We start from the raw sequence: 19,935 nt of genomic DNA, 5'->3' as shown, positions 1-19,935 counted from the left end.
ATAGCCATCCAAGCCTCACTCAAAAAAGTAGAAAAATCCTGAATGTGCAAGCTAACCTTACACATAAAGGAACTGGAGAAAGAACAGCACATAAAACCTAAATCAAATAGGACAAGAGAGATAATAAAGATTAAAGCAGAGATCAATGAAATTATGAATAAAAGGGAGAGATCATGACTAACACCAATGAAATAGAAACAATTATTAGAAATTATTATAATTAAGCAACCTGAAAGAAATGGATAACTTCCTGGAAACTTATAAACTACCAAGACTGATACAGGAAGAAATCAACAATCTGAACAGACCAATACTAGTAACAAAATTGAAGCAGTAATCAAAAACCTACCAAAAAACAAACCTACCAAAAAACAAGAGTCCAGGGCCAGATGTATTCCCAGGGGAATTCTACCAAACATTCAAAGAAAAAATAATACCTATTCTTCTGAAGCTGTTTCAAAAAATAGAAACAGAAGGAAAACTTCCAAACTCGCTCTATGAGGCCAGCATTACCTTAATCCCAAAACCATCAAAAAGGAAAATTACAGATCAATATCCCTGATGAATATGGATGCTAAAATGATCAATGAGATCCTAGCTAATAGAATCCAAGAGTACATTAAAGGATTATCCATCACAACCAGGTGGGATTTATTCCTGCGATGCAAGCATAGTTCAAAATTCACAAATCAATCAATATAATAGAACACATTTATAAAAGAAGGGACAAGAACCATATGATCTTCTCAATCAATGCAGAAAAAGCATTTGACAAAATACAGCATCCTTTCCTGATTAAAACTCTTCAGAGTATAGGGATAGAGAGAACATTCCCCAATTTCATAAAAACCATTTATGAAAAGCCCACAGTGAATATCATTCTCAATGGAGAAAAGCTGAGAGCTTTACCCTTAAGAACAAGAAAATGACAGGGATTCCCACTCTTGCCATTATTGTTCAACACAGTACTAAAATCCCTAGCCTCAGCAATCAGACAACAAAAAATAAATAAATAATAGGTATTCAAATCTGCAAAGAAGAGGTTAAACTCTCTATCTCTTCACAGATGACATGACGCTTTATGTGGAAAACCCAAAACACTCCACCCCCAAATTACTAGAACTCATACCACAATTCAATAATGTGGCAGGATACAAAATCAATGCACAGAAATCAGTTGCTTTTCTATACACTAACAGTGTAAATGTAGAAGAGAAATTAGGGACTCAATTCCATTTACACTAGCACCCAAAACCATAAGATACCTCATAAAAAACTTAACCAAGAAGGTAAAAGATCTATACTCTAGAAACTACAAAACATTTATGAAAGAAATCAAGGAAGACACAAAAAGATGGGAAAACATTCTATGCCCCTGGATTGGAAGAATAAACATTGTTAAAATGTCTAAGTTGCCTAGAGCAATCTACACTTTTAATGCCATCCCTATCAAAATACCACTGGCACTTTTCGAAGTACTGAAACGAACAATCTTAAAAATTATATAGAACCAGAAAAGACTCCTAATCACCAAGGAAATGCTAAAAAAGAAAATCAAGGCTGGGGGCATCATGTTGTCTAATTTCATGCTAGATTACCAAGCTATGATCACCAAGACAGCATGATACTGGCACAAAAACAGACACATAGACCAATGGAAGAGAATAGAGAGCCCAGAAATGGACCCTCAACTCTATGGTCAACTAATCTTTAACAAAGCAGGAAAAAAAAATATCCAATGGAAAAAAGACAGTCTCTTCAATATATGGTACTGGGAAAATTGGACAGCTATATACAGAAGAATGAAACTTGGCTGCTCTCTTACACCATACACAAAGATAAGCTCTAAATGGATGAAAGACCTCAATGTGAGACAAGAATCCATCAAAATCCTAGAGAGAATATACACAGTAACCTCTTCCACATCTACCACAGCAACTTCTTTCAAGACACATCTATGAAGGCAAGAGAAAAAAAAGCAAAAATGAAATTTTGGGACTTCAAGACAAAAATCTTTTTCACAGCAAAGGAAACAGTCAACAAAATTAAGAGGCAATCCATGGAATGAGAGAAGATATTTCAAATGACACTACAGAGAAAGGGATGGTATCCAAGATTTATAAAGAACTTCTCAAACCCAACAAGAAAAAAACAAATAATCCTGTCAAGAAATGGGCAGAAGACGTGAACATACACTTCAGCAAGGAAGACATACAAATTGCTAACAGACACATGAAAAAATATTCATCATCATTAGCCCTCAGGGAGATTCAAATCAAAACCACATTGAGATATCACCTTACACCAGTTAGAATGGTCAAAATTAACAAGACAGGAAACAACAAGTGTTGGGAGGATGTGGAGAAAGGGGAACCCTCTTACACTGTTGGTGGGAATGCCAGTTGGAGCAGCCACTTTGGAAAACAGTGTGGAGATTCCTTAAGAAATTAAAAATAGGGCTACCCTATTACTATGCAATTGCACTACTGGGTATTTACCCTAAAGATACAGATGTAATGAGAAGAAGGACCATTCGTACCTCAATGTTCATAGCAGCAGTGGCCACAATCACTAAACTGTGGTAAGAGCCAAGATGCCCTTCAACAGATGAATGCATAAAGAAGATATGGTCCATATATACAAAGGAATATTATGCCACCATCAGAAAGGATGAATACCCAACCATTGTATTAACATGGACGGGACTGGAGGAGATCATGCTGAGTGAACTAAGTCGAGCAGAGAAAGTCAATTATCATATGGAATGGATAAGGAAGATGTGGTCCATATACACTATGGAGTATTATGCCTCCATCAGAAAGGATGAATACCCAACTTTTGTTGCAACATGGACGGGACCGGAAGAGATTATGCTGAGTGAACTAAGTCGAACAGAGAAAGTCAATTATCATATGGTTTCACTTACTTATGGAGCATAAGGAATAACATGAAGGATGCTACAAGAAGGAAAGGAAAAGTGAATTGGGGGAAATAGGAGGGGGAGACAAAGCATAAGATACTGTGGACTCTGAGAAACAAACTGAGGATTTTGGAGGGGAGGGGTTAGAGGGTTGGGTTAGCCTAGTGGTGGGTATTAAGGATGGCACATATTGCATGGAGCACTGGCAGTGGTGAATAAACAATGAATCTTGGAACACTGAAAAAATAAAATTAAATTTAAAAATAAAATAAAATAAAATAAAGAAGCTGAAAATGAATGGAGAAGCAATCCCAGCAAGGTCCTTTTCAGAAGGCATGTTTTGAGAGCTTGTACACTTTGATGCTTACTTATCTTAGCAAATATATTCTCCTCTGAAATGGGAGAGAAAAAAAATAAGGCAGGAAACAAATGTTGGCGATGATGTGGAGAAAGGGAAACCTCTTACACTGTTGGTGGGAATGTAGCTGGCACAGCCACTTTGGAAAACAGTGTGGGAGTTCCTCAGAAAGTTAAAAATAGAGCTACCCTATGACTCTGCAATTGCACTCCTGGGTATTTACCCCAGAAATACAGATGTAGTGAAAAGAAGGACCACATGCATCCCGATGTTCATAGCAGCAATGTCCACAATAGCCAAACTGTGGAAGGAGCAGAGATGCTCTTCAACAAATGAATGGATAAAGAAAATAAGGTTTGTATATACACTGGAATATTACTCAGCCATCAGAAAGAATGAATACCCACCATTTGCATTGATATGGATGGAACCGGAGGGGATTATGCTAAGTGAAATAAGTCAAGAAGAGAAAGACAATTTTCATTATGGTTTCACTCATATGTGGAACATAAGGAATAATTTGGAGGACATTAGGGGAAGGAAGGAAAAACTGAAGTGGGGGAAAATCAGAGGAGGAGATGAGCCATGAAAGACTATGGACTCTGGGAAACAATCTGAGGGTTTCATAGGGGAAGGGTGTGAGGGGAGAGAGTAGTCAGTTGATGGGTATTAAGGTTGTAATGAGCAATGGATGTTATATGCAAATAATGAATCATTGACACTATGACAAAAACTAATGATGCTGAAAATAAATAAATTAATTAAAAAAAAACTAATGATGCACCATATGGTGATTAACATAACACAATGATAATAATAATAATAAAGAACCATGTATTGTTCCAAATGCTTTCCATTAATGGTCTCAGTTATTTTTTTTATTTTGTTATGTTAGTCACCACACATTACATCATTAGTTTTTGATGTACTGTTCCAAGATTCGTTGTTTACATATAACACCCAGTGCTCCATGCAATACATACCCTCCTTAATACCCACTACCAGGCTCACCCATCCCCCCACATCCCTCCCCAAACCCTCAGTTTGTTTCATGGGGTCCATAGTCTCCATGGTTCATCTCCCCCTCCGATCCCCCCACCTTAACTTTTCCTTTCCTTCTCCTAATATCCTCCATGTTATTCTTTATGTTCCTCAAGTAAGTGAAATCATGTGATAATGACTTTCTCTGCTTGACTTATTTCAATCAGCATCATCTCCTCCAGTCCCATCCATGTTTATGCAAAAGTTGGGTATTCATCCTTTCTGATGGTTGAGTAATATACCATTGTATATATGGACCACATCTTCCTTATCCATTCGTCCATTGAAGGGCATCTTGGTTCTTTCCACAGTTTGGCAACCGTGGCCATTGCTGCTATGAACATTGGGGTATAGAGGACCCTTTTATTCACTACATCTGTATCTTTGAGGTAAATACCCAGTAGTGCAATTGCAGGGTCATAGGGAAGCTCTATTTTTAATTTCTTAAGGAACCTCCACACTGTTTTCCAGAGTGGCTGTACCCACCTGCATTCCCACCAAAAGTGTAAGAGGATTCCTGTTTCTGCACATCCTCTCCATGATTTGTTTCTTACCTTGTTAATTTTTCCCATCCTAACTGGTGGTATCTCAATTCAGTATTTTTCTTTTTTTTTTAAGATTTTATTTATCTATCTGACAGAGAGAGAGCAAGAGGTCACAAGTAGGCAGAGAGAGAGGCAGAGGGAGAGGAAGGGAAGCAGGCTCCCTGCCTACAGAGAGCCCGATGCAGGGCTTGATCCCAGGACCCTGGGATCATGACCTGAGCTGAAGGCAGAGGCTTTAGCCCACTGAGCCACCCAGGTGCCCCCAGCAATTCAGTATTTTTCAAAGAGCTGGAATAAACAAACCTAAAATTTGTATGGAACCAGAAAATATACCAAATCACCAGGGAAATGTTGAAAAAGAAAATCAAGGCTGGGGGCATCATATTGCCTGATTTCAAGCTTTATTACAAAACTGTGATTACCAAGACAGCATGGTACTGACACAAAAACAGACACATAGACCAATGGAACAGAGCCCAAATATGGGCTCTCAACTCTATGGTCAAATAATCTTTGATAAAGCAGGAAAAAATATCCAATGGCAAAAAGACAGTCTTTTCAATAAACAGTGCTGGGAGAATTGGACAACTATGTACAGAAGAATGAATCTCAAACATTCTCTTATGTTTTCTCTTCTCTTTCATTTTCTTACCATACACAAAGATAAACTCAAAATGGATGAAAGACCTCAACATGAGACAGGAATCCATCAAAATCCTAGAGAATAGCTGCAGCAACTTCTTTCAAGACACATCTCCAAAGGCAAGGGAAACAAAAGTGAAAATAAACTTTTGGGACTTCATCAAGATCAAAAGCTTCTGAACAGCAAAGGAAACAGTCAACAAAACAAAGAGGCAACCCACAGAATGGGAGAAGATACTCACAAATGACACTACAAATGGCTGATATCCAAGATCTATAAACAACTTCTCAAACTCAACACCAAAAAAACAAATAATCCCATTAAGAAATGGGTAAAGGGGCACCTGAGTGGCTCAGTGGGTCATGATCTCAGGGTCCTGGGATCAAGCCCCATGTCAGGCTCTCTGCTCTGCGAGGAGCCGGCTTCCCCCCTCTCTCTGTTTGCTTCTCTGCCTACTTGATCTACATGATCTCTCTCTCTCTCTCTGTCAAATAAATAAATAAAATCTTTTTTAAAAAAGACATAGGTAGAAGACATGAACAGGCACTTCTCCAATGAAGAAATACAAATGGATAACAGACACATGAAAAAATTTTCATCATCATCAGCCATCAGGGAAATTCAAATAATTATTTCATGTAATCCCCACAGTGTCTATGAAATAGGAGCTATTAGCATTCCCGTGCCATAGATGAGGAGACTGAGGCTTAGAAAGTGTGAATAACTTTTCCAGGGGCCCACAGGGAGCATGTGAATCCTTGCAGCTTGAGCACTTAAGCCTTAAGCTATTAATGGCAGTTCCCTCACCATTCTCCTTAAAGGTTAGAACAAAGGTTAGAACCAATGGGGATAAAAACAGAGCAAAGACCTCTGAAAAGAAAGAGGGCAAAAACAAAAGAAAAGAAAGAGGGAAAAGAAATGTATTTGAGTAGGCTCCTCAGAGAGTATGGAGGCTCAGTTTGCCTCTAACCTTCCTGACAACTGAAGTAGGAAGGTGTAGGCTAACAGATTTCCCAAGTTTCAATTTTCTGGATTAAAGGTGACAAAAAAAACATGTCTTGGATTAAATTCCAGAGGACTTGATCTTGTGGTCTGCTTAGCAAATATCTGGGACTGGAAATTTTTCTGAGATTTCATGAGACATTAAGAGGCTCATTTATGTGCATGATTCTCAACACCTCTCTCTGAAGGCAGATGGTTATATGAAATTCCATCCAAGTGTTGCAGCAGTTTTACCAAACCTCATTCTTCTCAGCCCTCTCACACCACCTTCTAACCCTCACTCTTGCCTCACCTCTGACTGCATTGAAAATAAAAGACACCAGATAGCAATATCCTCAATTCATTGCCACAAACTACCTACAAATTCATGAGCCTCTCCTCAGTCTTTCCCTCTAGTTACAGTGGAGGAAGTGCCATTTTTCTTACTGTCTATATTTCCACAAGTGTTCTGTATCCTATTCCCTGATAGCTCATCAAGAACCTTGATTAATCAGTTACTTCCCTCCCTCCTGTATCTTCAGTCTCTAATTTTTTTCCTGACTCAGCTTGAGTCTCTTACATCTTTAAAAAGATTGCCAAGATGTACAATCTATTTCCAAGATGGCAGAGCAAAAAGCTCCATGGATACAAGCTCTTCAGCATACGAGCAAAACTAGTGAAGTTAATTTAAAAAAAAATTTTAAATCTCTGGAAATTATCCAAAAACATAACCAAATGAAGCATTTATTCAAGAAAATCTATTAAAACTGTGTAAGAACATTGAAGGTCTGTGGTTTTTGAGCCATGACCACTCCTTCCTTATTCTCTCCCCCTCTCCTCCACTCTGTGTTGGTGTAGACAAAAAGATGAGGCTCCCACTCTCCTTAGTACACATCCAACAGTTACCCTATCTCACCTGGAGGAGAAGGCCACCAACATTTCTCATTCCTTCCAACTCTGAATTGAAGAGTAAGGAGTCTCCCTTTTTCTACCTAGCCTCCTACATAGGGCAGAGGCTCTGCCCCAGACCAGGGATACAGACGGCCCAATCAAACTTACCCAATTTCACTCATAAGGCAGAGGTTCCACGTGGAGGGAGCCCTCAGATTAGTGGCTCATTAATTTTTCCCAATGAGAAAGGCTAAATGCAATAAAGAGTTCCAGAACTTACCCCAAAAGAACTGACTTTATTTGAAACAGAATGTAAAGAATTTCAAGCCTAAGAGCACTCTTGAAAACAATATCTCCTCTTAATTAAGAGTAACAAGCTAAATAATAGGCCAGCTAGTTCACCAGAAAGAATCAGAAAAAAATATGCAACTAAGAAGAGCCCTGCTGGGATTATGACAAACCTCAAAATCTGACCTCAAAAACTCCTACACAAAACAGACTGAATCAGATCATGGAGCAAATTATGACCCAGGATATTGTCAAAAATAATAAAGCAATCAGCCAGTAATTAGTGCAAGCTGACAGTTCTTGATGATATCAAGTGAGATAGGTAACTTAACAGGGAGGTCAGGGAGAGAGATAGTCAAAACAAACTCTGTAAAACTACTGTCATCTCCTGGTGATCGTGCACATGCCCAAGGCTAACAACCCTGTGGAGTAACACCAAAGGTTTCATACTGTGTGGAAATAGCCTTCACTAAAGCAGTTTATTCAAGCCACTTAAAAAAACAAACAAGCAAACAGCCACAAAAACAAGCACTGAAGAGAGGGGAGGGTAATCAGTACCCAGAGTTGTTAACAATATATTGCTTAAAATGTCCAGTTTTCAACAAAAAATTATGAGACATACAAAGAAACAGGAAAATGTGACGCTACAGAGGGAAAAAAAATTAAACACTAGAAATTGCCTGTGAGAGGGGCCAGATATCAGATACAACACACCAGGACTTTAAAGCAGTCATTTAAATGGACTTGAGACTATGGACTCTGAAAAACAATCTGAGGGTTTTGAAGGGACGGGGGGTGGGAGGTTGGGGTACCAGGTGGTGGGTATTATAGAGGGCACGGATTGCATGGAGCACGGGGTGTGGTGCAAAAATAATGAATACTGTTATGCTGGAAATAAAAAAAATAAAATAAAATAAAATAAATGGACTTAAAGAACTAAAGGACATCTTGATTAAAGAATTAAAGGAAGGAGTCATAATACTCCATAGTGTATATGGACCACATCTTCCTTATCCATTCGTCCATTGTAGCAACATGGACAGGACTGGAAGAGATTATGCTGAGTGAAATAAGTTAAGCAGAGAGAGTCAATTATCATATGGTTTCACTTATTTGTGGAGCATAACAAATAGCATGGAGGACAAGGGGAGATGGAGAGAAGGGAGTTGAGGGAAATTGGAAGGGGAGGTGAACCATGAGAGACTATGGACTCTGAAAAACAATCTGAGGGTTTTGAAGGGGTGGGGGGGGTTGGGGGAACCAGGTGGTGGGTATTAGAGAGGGCACAGATTGCATGGAGCACTGGGTGTGGTGCAAAAACAATGAATACTGTTATGCTGAAAAAAATAAATTAATTAAAAATTTTTAAAAAAGTAAAGGAAGGGAACATTCAAAAGCAGCCACAGATATGAGAAATTTAGAAAGCCAAATACACTCAAGCATGCTCAAAAATGACCTGAGAAAACTTTAAGTTTTCTCACCTCAGGTGATAACTAGGCTCAGAGCAAGCCTAGATAATAGGTAAGGAACATCCTAGCAGAGAGCCAGTCTACAAAGACTGATAGAAGTGGTTGATCTCTCTTCTTTTCTTTTTTTCTCTGTTTCTACTGAAATTCAAAGAAATCTTTGTACAAAAATTAGCTAAACAGGCTCACCTGGTGGTGGGTATTCCAGTAAAATATGTGCATGGAGCACTGGGTGTGGTGTATAAACAATGAATCTTGGAACACTGAAAAAAGAAAAGAAAAGAAAAGAATATTCTCCCCTAAGGAGACCTTTTCTTTAATTAATAAGGGAAAACAGAATAAAGCTAGCTGTGCTTACCATTTTATGAAAAAAAAATTAACTGAGCAAAAGCTAAAGAAGCAAGACATCAGCAAGCACACACAACAAATAGTCTTTGAAAAAAAATTTTTCAAAAAAATTGAAAAAAGTTTGGTAAGATCAAACAATAAACAGACTACTATAGCTTTCAATAATAATGAAAGAAAAAAAAGCAAAGCCCAGCTCTTTGAAGAATACCAGTGGAATTTTGATCGGAATGGCATTAAAAGTATAGATTGCTCTAGGCAGTATAGACATTTTAACAATGTTTATTCTTCTGATCCAAGAGCATGGAATGGTCTTCCATCTTTTTGTGTCTTCTTCAATTTCTTTCATGAGTGTTCTTCAAAGAGCTGGAGCAAATAATCCTAAAATTTGTATGGAATCAGAAGAGACCCTGAATCGCTAAGGAAATGTTGAAAAACAAAAATAAAACGGGGGCATCACGTTACCTGATTTCAAGCTTTACTACAAAGCTGTGATCACCAAGACAGCATGGTACTGGCATAAAAACAGACACATAGACCAGTGAAACAGAGTAGATATCCCAGATATGGACCCTTAACTCTATGGTCAAATAATCATTGACAAAACAGGAAAAATTATACAGTGGAAAAAAGACAGTCTCTTCAATAAATGGTGCTGAGAAAACTGAGCAGCTATATATAGAAGAATGAAACTCGACCCTTCTCTTACACCGTACACAAAGATAAACTCAAAATGGATAAGAGACCTCAACGTGAGACAGGAATCCATCAGAATCCTAGAGGAGAACATAGGCAGTAATCTCTTCGATATCAGCCACAGCAACTTCTTTCAAGATATGTCTCCAAAGGGAAAGGAAACAAAAGCGAAGATGAACTTTTGGGACTTCATCAAAATCAAAAGCTTCTGCACAGCAAAGGAAACAGTCAAGAAAACAAAGAGGCAACCCATGGAATGGGAGAAGATATATGCAAATGACAGTACAGACAAAAGGTTGAAATCCAGGATCTATAAAGAACACTTCAAACTCAACACACACAAAACAATCATATCAAAAAATGGGCAGAAGATGCGAAAAGACACTTCTCCAATGAAGACATACAAATGTCTATCAGACACATGAAAAAAATGTTCATCATCACTAGCCATCAGGGAGATTCAAATTAAAACCACATTGAGATATCACCGTACACCAGTTAGAATGGCCAAAATTAGCAAGACAGGAAACAACATGTGTTGGAGAGGATGTGGAGAAAGGGGAACCCTCTTCCACTGTTGGTGGGAATGCAAGTTGGTGCAGCCTCTGTGGAGAAGAGTGTGGAGATTCCTCAAGAAATTAAAAATAGAACTTCCCTATGACCCTGCCATTGCACTCCTGGGTATTTACCCCAAAGATACAGATATAGTGAAAAGAAGGGCCATCTGTACCCCAATGTTTATAGCAGCAATGGCCACGGTCACCAAACTGTGGAAAGAACCAAGATGCCCCTCAACGGATGAATGGATAAGGAAGATGTGGTCCATATGCACTATGGAGTAGTATGCCTCCATCAGAAAGAATGAATACCCAACTTTTGTAGCAACATGGATGGGACTGGAAGAGATTATGCTGAGTGAAATAAGTCAAGCAGAGAGAGTCAATTATCATATGGTTTCACTCATTTGTGGAGCATAACAAATAGTATGGAGGACATGGGGAGATAGAGAGGAGAAGGGAGTTGGGGGAAATTGGAAGGGGAGGTGAACCATGAGAGACTATGGACTCTGAAAAACAATCTGAGGGTTTTGAAGGGGCGGGGGGTGGGAGGTCGGGGTACCAGGTGGTGGGTATTATAGAGGGCATGGATTGCATGGAGCACTGGCTGTGGTGCAAAAATAATGAATACTGTTATGCTGAAAAGAAATAAAAAATAGATTAAAAAAAAAAGGACAATGGTAAGCTAAAAAAAAAAAAAAAAAAAAAAAAAAAGCCCAGGGAAAGGGAAGAATCTAATCCCCAAAGTTACATCAATAGAATATTCCAATGCCGAAATTTCAACAACAACAATAACAACAAATCACAAGGAATAAAAGGAACAGAAAAACATGGTTCATATCATGCTTAGTGAAATAAGTCAAGCAGAGAAAGACAACTATCATATGATCTCCCTGATATGAGGAAGTGGTGATGCAACATGGGGGCTTAAGTGGGTAGGAGAAGAATCAATGAAACAAGATGGGATTGGGAGGGAGACAAACCATAAGTGACTCTTAATCTCACAAAACAAACTGAGGGTTGCTGAGGGGAGGGGGGTTTGGGAGAAGGGGGTAGGATTATGGACATTGGGGAGGGTATGTGCTTTGGTGAGTGCTGTGAAGTGTGTAAACCTGGTGATTCACAGACCTGTACCCCTGGGGATAAAAATATATGTTTATAAAAAATAAAAAATTAAAAAAAAAAACATGGTTCATTCGAATGAGCAAAATAAATTGTTAGAAATCATCCTCAGAGGGACTCTATGCAGAAACAGAAAAATCCATCCAGAAATTATTATAAATCTTAAGAGATCTTACATAACCAAAATTATCTCGAAAAAGAACAAAGTTGGAGAACTCAAACTTCCTGGTTTCAAAACTTACCATCACGCTAAGGTAATCAAAACAGCATGGTATTAGCATAAAGACAGACATATAGACCAATGGAATAAAATAAAGAGCCCAGAAATAAACCCTCACATATGTGGCCAAATGATTTTCTACAGTGTGACTAAGACCATTTAGTGAGGAAAAGACAGTCTTTTCAACAAATGGTGCTGGGAAAACCAGACATCTCCATGCAAAAGAATGATGTTGGATCCATAACTTACACTACTAAAAAAATTAACTCAAAGTAGTTCAAAGACCGAAATGTAAGAGTCAAAACCACAAAACTTTTAGAAGAAAACATAATGGGAAAGTGCCAGGACATTGTTTTTGGCAAGGATTTCTTGAATATGATACCAAAAGCATAAGCAACAAAAGAAGAAAATTAATAAATAGGATTTCATCAAAATTAAAAACATTTATGTGTCAAAGGACACTCTCAAGAGAGGGGGAAACCAACATTGGTTGGAGAATGGGAGAAAATATTTGCAAATCATGTATCTGCCAAAGGGTTTTCATAGGCTGAATTGTGTCCCTCCAAAATTCGTATTTCCTACCCTATTACCTCAGAACGTGACTGTATTTGGAATAAGGTCTTTAACTGTCATTTTTTGTGTGGTGGGAACATTTAGGATCTATTCCCTTGTCAACTTTCAAGTAGATAACAGAGTAATGCTAACTATACTTATCTTACTCTGCATTAGATCCCTAGCAATTATTCATCTTTAAACCAGAAGTTTGTGCTCTTTGACCAACATCTCCCCATTTCCTCCTCTTCACCCAAGCCTTGGTAATCACCATTCTACTTTCTCATTCTATGAATTCCGCTTTTTCAGATTCCACACAAAACTAACATCTTACACTGTCTTTCTCTATCTAACTTACTTCACTTAGCACAATGCCCTTGAGTTCTATCCATGTTATCATAAATTACAAGAATTCTATTTTATAACTGAATGATATTCTATTATATATGGAAAATGCCAATTGAGATACTCTGTCCATTTTAAAAATTAGATTGTACAGATTCTTTATATATTTTGGATATTAATATATTAACTGATAGATGGTTTGAAAAGATTTTCTTTCATTTGTTAGGTTGGCTTTTCACTTTGTTGATGGTTTCCTTTGCTGTATGGAAGCTTTTTAGTTTGATAGAGTCCCACTTGCTAATTTTCACTCTTGTTGCACGTGTTATTGGTGACATATCCAAAGATTATTGCCAAGAACAATGTAAAGTGGCTTTCTCCCAATGCTTTCTTCTAAGAGCTTTATGGTGTCAAGTATTACATTTAAGTCTTTAATCCATTTCTAGTTAATTTTTGAGTGACGTAAGACAAAAGTCCAATATCATTCTTTGAATGTGAATTCCCAGTTTTCACAATACTATTTATGGAAAAGACTGTTCTTTACCTATTGTGAATTCTTGGCATTCTTGTCAAAGATTAGTCTGTTACTTATTTCTGACCTTTATTTTTTCTATTGGTCTATGTGTCTATCTGTATGCCAGTACTATACTGTTTTGATTACTATAGCCTTATATATATAGTTTGAAATTAGGAAATGTGATGTCTCCACCTTTGTTGTTCTTTCTCAAGACTGCTTGGCTATTTGGAGTCTTTTGTTATGCCCCTACAAATTTTAGGATTATTATTTTTAATTCTGTGAAAAATGTCATTGGAATTTGGTAGCTATTGCATTGAATCTGTAGATTGTTTTTGGTACTATGGACATTTTGATGATATTAATCCCTCTTATCCATGAGTATAAAATATCTTTATTAATGTCTTCAATTTTGTTCATTAATATCTTATGAAGTTTAATGTACAATTCTTTCACTTCCTTGATTAAATGTATTCCCAAGTTTTTTTAATTGTTTTTTTTATGCTATTGTAAATGGAATTGTTTATTTTTCAGATATTTCACTGCTACCATATAGAAATGGAAGAGATTACTGTACATTGATTTTATGCCCTACAACATTACCGAATTAACTTATTTATTCTGACAGTTTTGGTGGAATCCTTAGAGGTTTCTACATATAAGATCATATCATCTGCAAGCAGAGACAATTTTACTTCCTTTTTGATTTGGATGCCTTTCATTTCTTCTTCTTGCCCAATTGCTCTGGCTAGGACTTTCAATGCTATATGAACAGAATTAGTGAGAGTGTGTATCCCTGTCTTGTTCCTAATCTTAGAGGAAAATTTTCAGATTTTCAACAATGAGGTAAGCAATATGTTACTCATATATGGTCTTTATTATGATGCAGTATTTTCCTTTCATACCCACTTTGTTGAAAGTTTCCATCATGAAAGAATGTTGTATTCTATCAAATGCTTTTTTAAATCTATTTTTTCATCTATTGACATGATCATATGATTTTTATCTTTCATTCTATTATATGGGGTCTCACTTTGGTTGATTTTGTATGTTCAACAATCCTTGCATCCCAAGGATAAATCAGACTTGATAATGATGTACGATCTTTTTATTTTTTTTAATTTTTATTTTTTGATGTATGATCCTTTTAATGTGGTGTTGAATTCAGTTTACTGGTATTTTGTTGAGGATTTTCCCATCAGTGTTCATCAGGAATATTGGCTTATACTTTTCTTCTCTAATAGCGTCCTTATTTGGCTTTGGTATTGGTATTGCTGGCCTCATAAATTGAGTTTGGGAGTGCTCCATCTTAAATTTTATGGAAAATCTTGAGAAGAACTGGTGTTAAGTCTTCTTGAATTTCCTGGTAGATTTCATCAGCAAAACCATTCGGTCCTGGGCTTTTCTGTGTTGGTAGGTTTCTGATTACCGATTCAACTTCATTACTTATTACTGGCCTGTTTGGATTTTCTATTTCTTAGTTATTCACTATTAGTAAGTTCTGTTTCTAGGAATTTCTCCATTATTCCTAGGTTATCCGATTTGTTAGCATGTAACTGTTTGCAGTAGTCTCTTATGATTATATGCATTTCTGTATCATTACTTGTAATGTCTCTTCTTTCACTTCTGATTTTATTTGAGTCTTCTTTCTTTATTTTAGTCTAGCTCAAGGTAGCCTTCTTTTTCTTTCAAAAGAAAAAAAAACCCATCTCTTAGTTTCAAAGATCTTTTCCATTGTTTTTCTGTTCCCTCTTTCATTTATCTCTTCTCTGATTTTTATTATTTCCTTCCCTTCTACTAACTTTAGGTTTGGTTTGTCCTTCTTTTTCGGATTCCTCAAGGTGCAAAGTGGGGTTGTTTGAGATCCTTCTTTTACCTTAATTTAGGTTTTCATCCCTATAAAATTAATTCTTAGAACTTCTTTTGCTACATAAAATCAGGTTTTGTATGTTGTTTCTATTGCTGTTTGTTTCAACATATTTTTTTTTAAATTTCTTTTCAGCATAACAGTATTCATTGTTTTTGCACCATACCCAGTGCTCCATGCAATCCGTGCCCTCTCTAATACCCACCACCTGGTTCCCCCAACCTCCCACCCCTCGCCCCTTCAAAACCCTCAGATTGTTTTTCAGAGTCCATAGTCTCATGGTTCACCTCCCTTTCCAATTTCCCTCAACTCCCTTCTCCTCTCTATCTCTCCTTGTCCTCCATGCTATTTGTTATGCTCCACAAATAAGTGAAACCATATGATAATTGACTCTCTCTGCTTGACTTATTTCACTCAGCATAATCTCTTCCAGTCCCGTCCATGTTGCAACAAAAGTTGGGTATTCATCCTTTCTGATGGAGGCACAATATTCCATAGTGTATATGGACCACATCTTCCTTATCCATTCATCCATTGAAGGGCATCATGGTTCTTTCCACAGTTTGGCGACCATGGCCATTGCTGCTATAAACATTGGGGTACAGATGGCCCTTCTTTTCACTATATCTGTATCTTTGGGGTAAATACCCAGGAGTGCAATTGCAGGGTCATAGTAAAGCTCTATTTTTAATTTCTTGAGGAATCTCCACACTGTTTTCCAAATAGGCTGCACCACCTTGCATTTCCACCAACAGTGGAAGAGGGTTCCCCTTTCTCCACATCCTCTCCAACACATGTTGTTTCCTGTTTTGTTAATTTTGGCCATTCTAACTAGTGTAAGGTGGTATATCAATGTGGTTTTAATTTGAATCTCCCTGATGGCTAGTGATGATGAACATTTTTTTAATAAGCTAAGCAACCTAAATGAAATGGATGCATTCCTAGAAAACTATAAACTCTCAAAACTGAACCAGGAAGAAATTGACAACTTGAATAGACTGATATCTAGTAACGAGATTGAAGCAGTGATCAAAAACCTCCCAAAAAACAAGAAACCAGGACCTGACGGATTCCATGGGGAATTCTACCAAACCTTCAAAGGAGAAATAACACCTAATCTCCTGAAGCTGTTTCAAAAAATTGAAGCAGAAGGAAAACTTCCAGACTCTTTATGAAGCCAGCATTACCCTGATCCCCAAACCAGGCAAAGACCCTACCAAAAAGGAGAATTTCAGACTAATATCACTGATGAATATGGATGCTAAGATTCTCAGCAAGATCCTAGCAAACAGGATCCCACAGCACATTAAAAAGATTATCCACCATGATCAGGTGGGATTCATCCCTGGGCTACAAGGATGGTTCAACATTCACAAATCAAACAATGTGATAGAACAAATGAATAAGAGAAGAGAGAAGAACCACATGGTCCTCTCAATTGATCAGAAAAAGCATTTGACAAAATCCAGCATCTGTTCCTGATTAAAACGCTTCAAAGGATAGGGATAGAGGGAACATTCCTGAGCTTCATCAAATCTATGAAAGACCCACAGCAAATATCATCCTCAATGGGAAAAAGCTTGCAGCCTTCCCGTTGATATCAGGAACACGACAAGGATGCCCACTCTCACCACTCTTGTTCAGCATAGTATTAGAAGTCCTAGCAACAGCAATCAGACAACAAAGACAATTAAAAGGTATCCAAATTGGCAATAAAGAAGTCAAACTCTCTCTCTTCGCAGATGACATGATTCTTTATATGGAAAACCCAAAAGACTCCACCCCCAAACTACTAGAACTCATACAGCAATTCAGTAATGTGGCAGGATACAAAGTCAATGTACAGAGATCAGTGGCTTTCTTATACACTAACAATGAAAATACAGAAAGGGAAATTAGAGAATCGATTCCATTTACTATAGCACCAAGAACCATAAGATACCTGGGAATAAACCTAACCAAAGAGGTAAGGGAACTGTACTCGAGGAACTACAGAACACTCATGAAAGAAACTGAAGAAGACACAAAAAGATGGAAAACCATTTCATGCTCTTTGATCGGAAGAATAAACATTGTTAAAATGTCTATACTGCCTAGAGCAATCTATGCTTTTAATGCCATTCCGATCAAAATTCCACCAGTATTTTTCAAAGAGCTGGAGCAAATAATCCAAAAATTTGTATGGAATCAGAAGAGACCCCGAATCACTAAGAAAATGTTGAAAAACAAAAATACAACTGCGGGCATCATTTCAAGTTTTGCTACAAAGCTGTGATCACCAAGACAGCATGGTACTGGCACAAGAACAGACACACAGACCAGTGGAACAGAGTATTGAGTCCAGATATGGACCCTCAACTCTATGGTCAAATAATCGTCGACAAATCAGAAAAAAATATTAAGTGGAAAAAAGACAGTCTCTTCAATAAATGGTGCTGGGAAAACTGGACAGTTATATGTAGAAGAATGAAACTCGACCATTCTCTTATACCGTACACAAAGATAAACTCAAAATGGATGAAAGACCTCAATGTGAGACAGGAATCCATCAGAATCCTAGAGGAGAACATAGGCAGTAACCTCTTCGTTATCAGCCACAGCAACTTCTTTCAAGATATGTCCATATACACTATGGAGTATTATGCCTCCATCAGAAAGGATGAATACCCAAATTTTGTAGCAACATGGACGGGACTGGAAGAGATTATGCTGAGTGAAATAAGTCAAGCAGAGAGAGTCAATTATCATATGGTTTCACTTATTTGTGGAGCATAACAAATATCATGGAGGACAAGGGGTGTTAGAGAGGAGAAGGGAGTTGGGGTAAATTGGAAGGGGAGGTGAATCATGAGAGACTATGGACTCTGAAAAACAATCTGAGGGGTTTGAAGTGGCGGGGGGGTGGAAGGTTGGGGTACCAGGTGGTGGGTATTATAGAGGGCATGGATTGCATGGAGCACTGGGTGTGGTGAAAAAATAATGAATACTCTTTTTCTGAAAATAAATAAATAAATTCAATAATAATAAAAAAAAGATATGTCTCCAAAGGCAAAGGAAACAAAAGCAAAGTTGAACTTTTGGGACTTCATCAAGATCAAAAGCTTCTGCACAGCAAAGGAAACAGTCAACAAAACAAAGAGGTAAACCACGGAATGGGAGAAGATATTTGCAAATGACAGTACAGACAAAAGGTTGATATCCAGGATCTATAAAGAACTCTTCAAACTCAACACACACAGGGCGCCTGGGTGGCTCAGTGGGTTAAGCCGCTGCCTTCGGCACAGGTCATGATCTCAGGGTCCTGGGATCGAGTCCCGCATCGGGCTCTCTGCTCAGCAGGTAGCCTGTTTCCTCCTCTCTCTCTCTCTCTGCCTGCCTCTCTGCCTACTTGTGATCTCTCTCTGTCAAATAAATAAATAAAATCTTTAAAAAAAAAAACTCAACACACACAAAACAGACAATCATATTTTAAAAAATGGGCAGAAGATATGAACAGACACTTTTCCAATGAAGACATACAAATGGCTATCAGACACATGAAAAAATGTTCAACATATTTTTTAAGTTTAATGTTCTCTAGCTCCATTTATGTCATTGCAAATGGAAAGATTTCATTCTTTTTATGGCTGAGTAATATTCCATTATATATATAAAATATACACATACCACCATTATATATTATATATACTTATACATATACAAACATACCACATCTTCTTTATTCATTTGTCAGTCAATGGACACTTGGGTTGTTTCCATATATCTTGACTATTGTAAGTAATGCTGTTATAAATATAGGGCTGCATGTATCCCTTTGAAATAGTGTTCTTGTATTCTTTGGGTAAATACCCAGTAGTGCAATTACTGGATTGTAGGATCGTTCTACTTTTTTTTTTTTTTTTTTTTTTTATAAACATATGTTTTTATCCCCAGGGGTACAGGTCTGTGAATCACCAGGTTTACACACTTCACAGCACTCACCAAAGCACATACCCTCCCCAATGTCCATAATCCCACCCCCTTCTCCCAAACCCCCTCCCCCCAGCAACCCTCAGTTTGTTTTGTGAGATTAAGAGTCACTTATGGTTTGTCTCCCTCCCAATTCCATCTTGTTTCATTGATTCTTCTCCTACCCACTTAAGCCCCCATGTTGCATCACCACTTCCTCATATCAGGGAGATCATATGATAGTTGTCTTTCTCTGCTTGACTTATTTCGCTAAGCATGATACGCTCTAGTTCCATCCATGTTGTCGCAAATGGCAAGATTTCATTTCTTTTGATGACTGCATAGTATTCCATTGTGTATATATACCAGATCTTCTTGATCCATTCATCTGTTGATGGACATCTAGGTTCTTTCCACAATAGCCAAACTATGGAAAGGATCGTTCTACTTTTAACATTTTGAAGAATCTCCACACTGTTTTTCCACAATGGTTGCACCAGTTTGCATTGTCACCAACAGAGCAAGAGGGTCCCTTTTTCTCTACATCCTTGCCAACACCTGTTGTTTCTTGTGTTGCTGATTTTAGCCATTCTGACAGATGTCAGGTGATATCTCATTATAGTTTTTTTTTAAAGATTT

General features: G+C 37.6%; 1 long non-coding RNA gene across 1 annotated transcript; it reads right to left on the bottom strand.

Annotated features, from left to right (window-relative positions):
- Positions 1-1,828: 1,828 nt before the first annotated feature.
- On the bottom strand, positions 1,829-18,599 carry LOC116583679. Its single transcript, XR_004282837.1, has 3 exons — positions 18,586-18,599; positions 15,636-15,639; positions 1,829-1,955 (listed from the first exon to the last, which is right to left on the bottom strand). It is a non-coding gene; the product is annotated as an uncharacterized LOC116583679 (long non-coding RNA).
- Between the last annotated feature and the right edge of the window lie 1,336 nt (positions 18,600-19,935).

The sequence above is a fragment of the Mustela erminea genome, chromosome X (genome assembly GCF_009829155.1).
Source record: "Mustela erminea isolate mMusErm1 chromosome X, mMusErm1.Pri, whole genome shotgun sequence".
In the NCBI taxonomy this organism is placed as follows: domain Eukaryota; kingdom Metazoa; phylum Chordata; class Mammalia; order Carnivora; family Mustelidae; genus Mustela; species Mustela erminea.
Note: the sequence above shows the minus strand (reverse complement) of the source record. Positions and strands in the feature narration are given on the sequence as shown.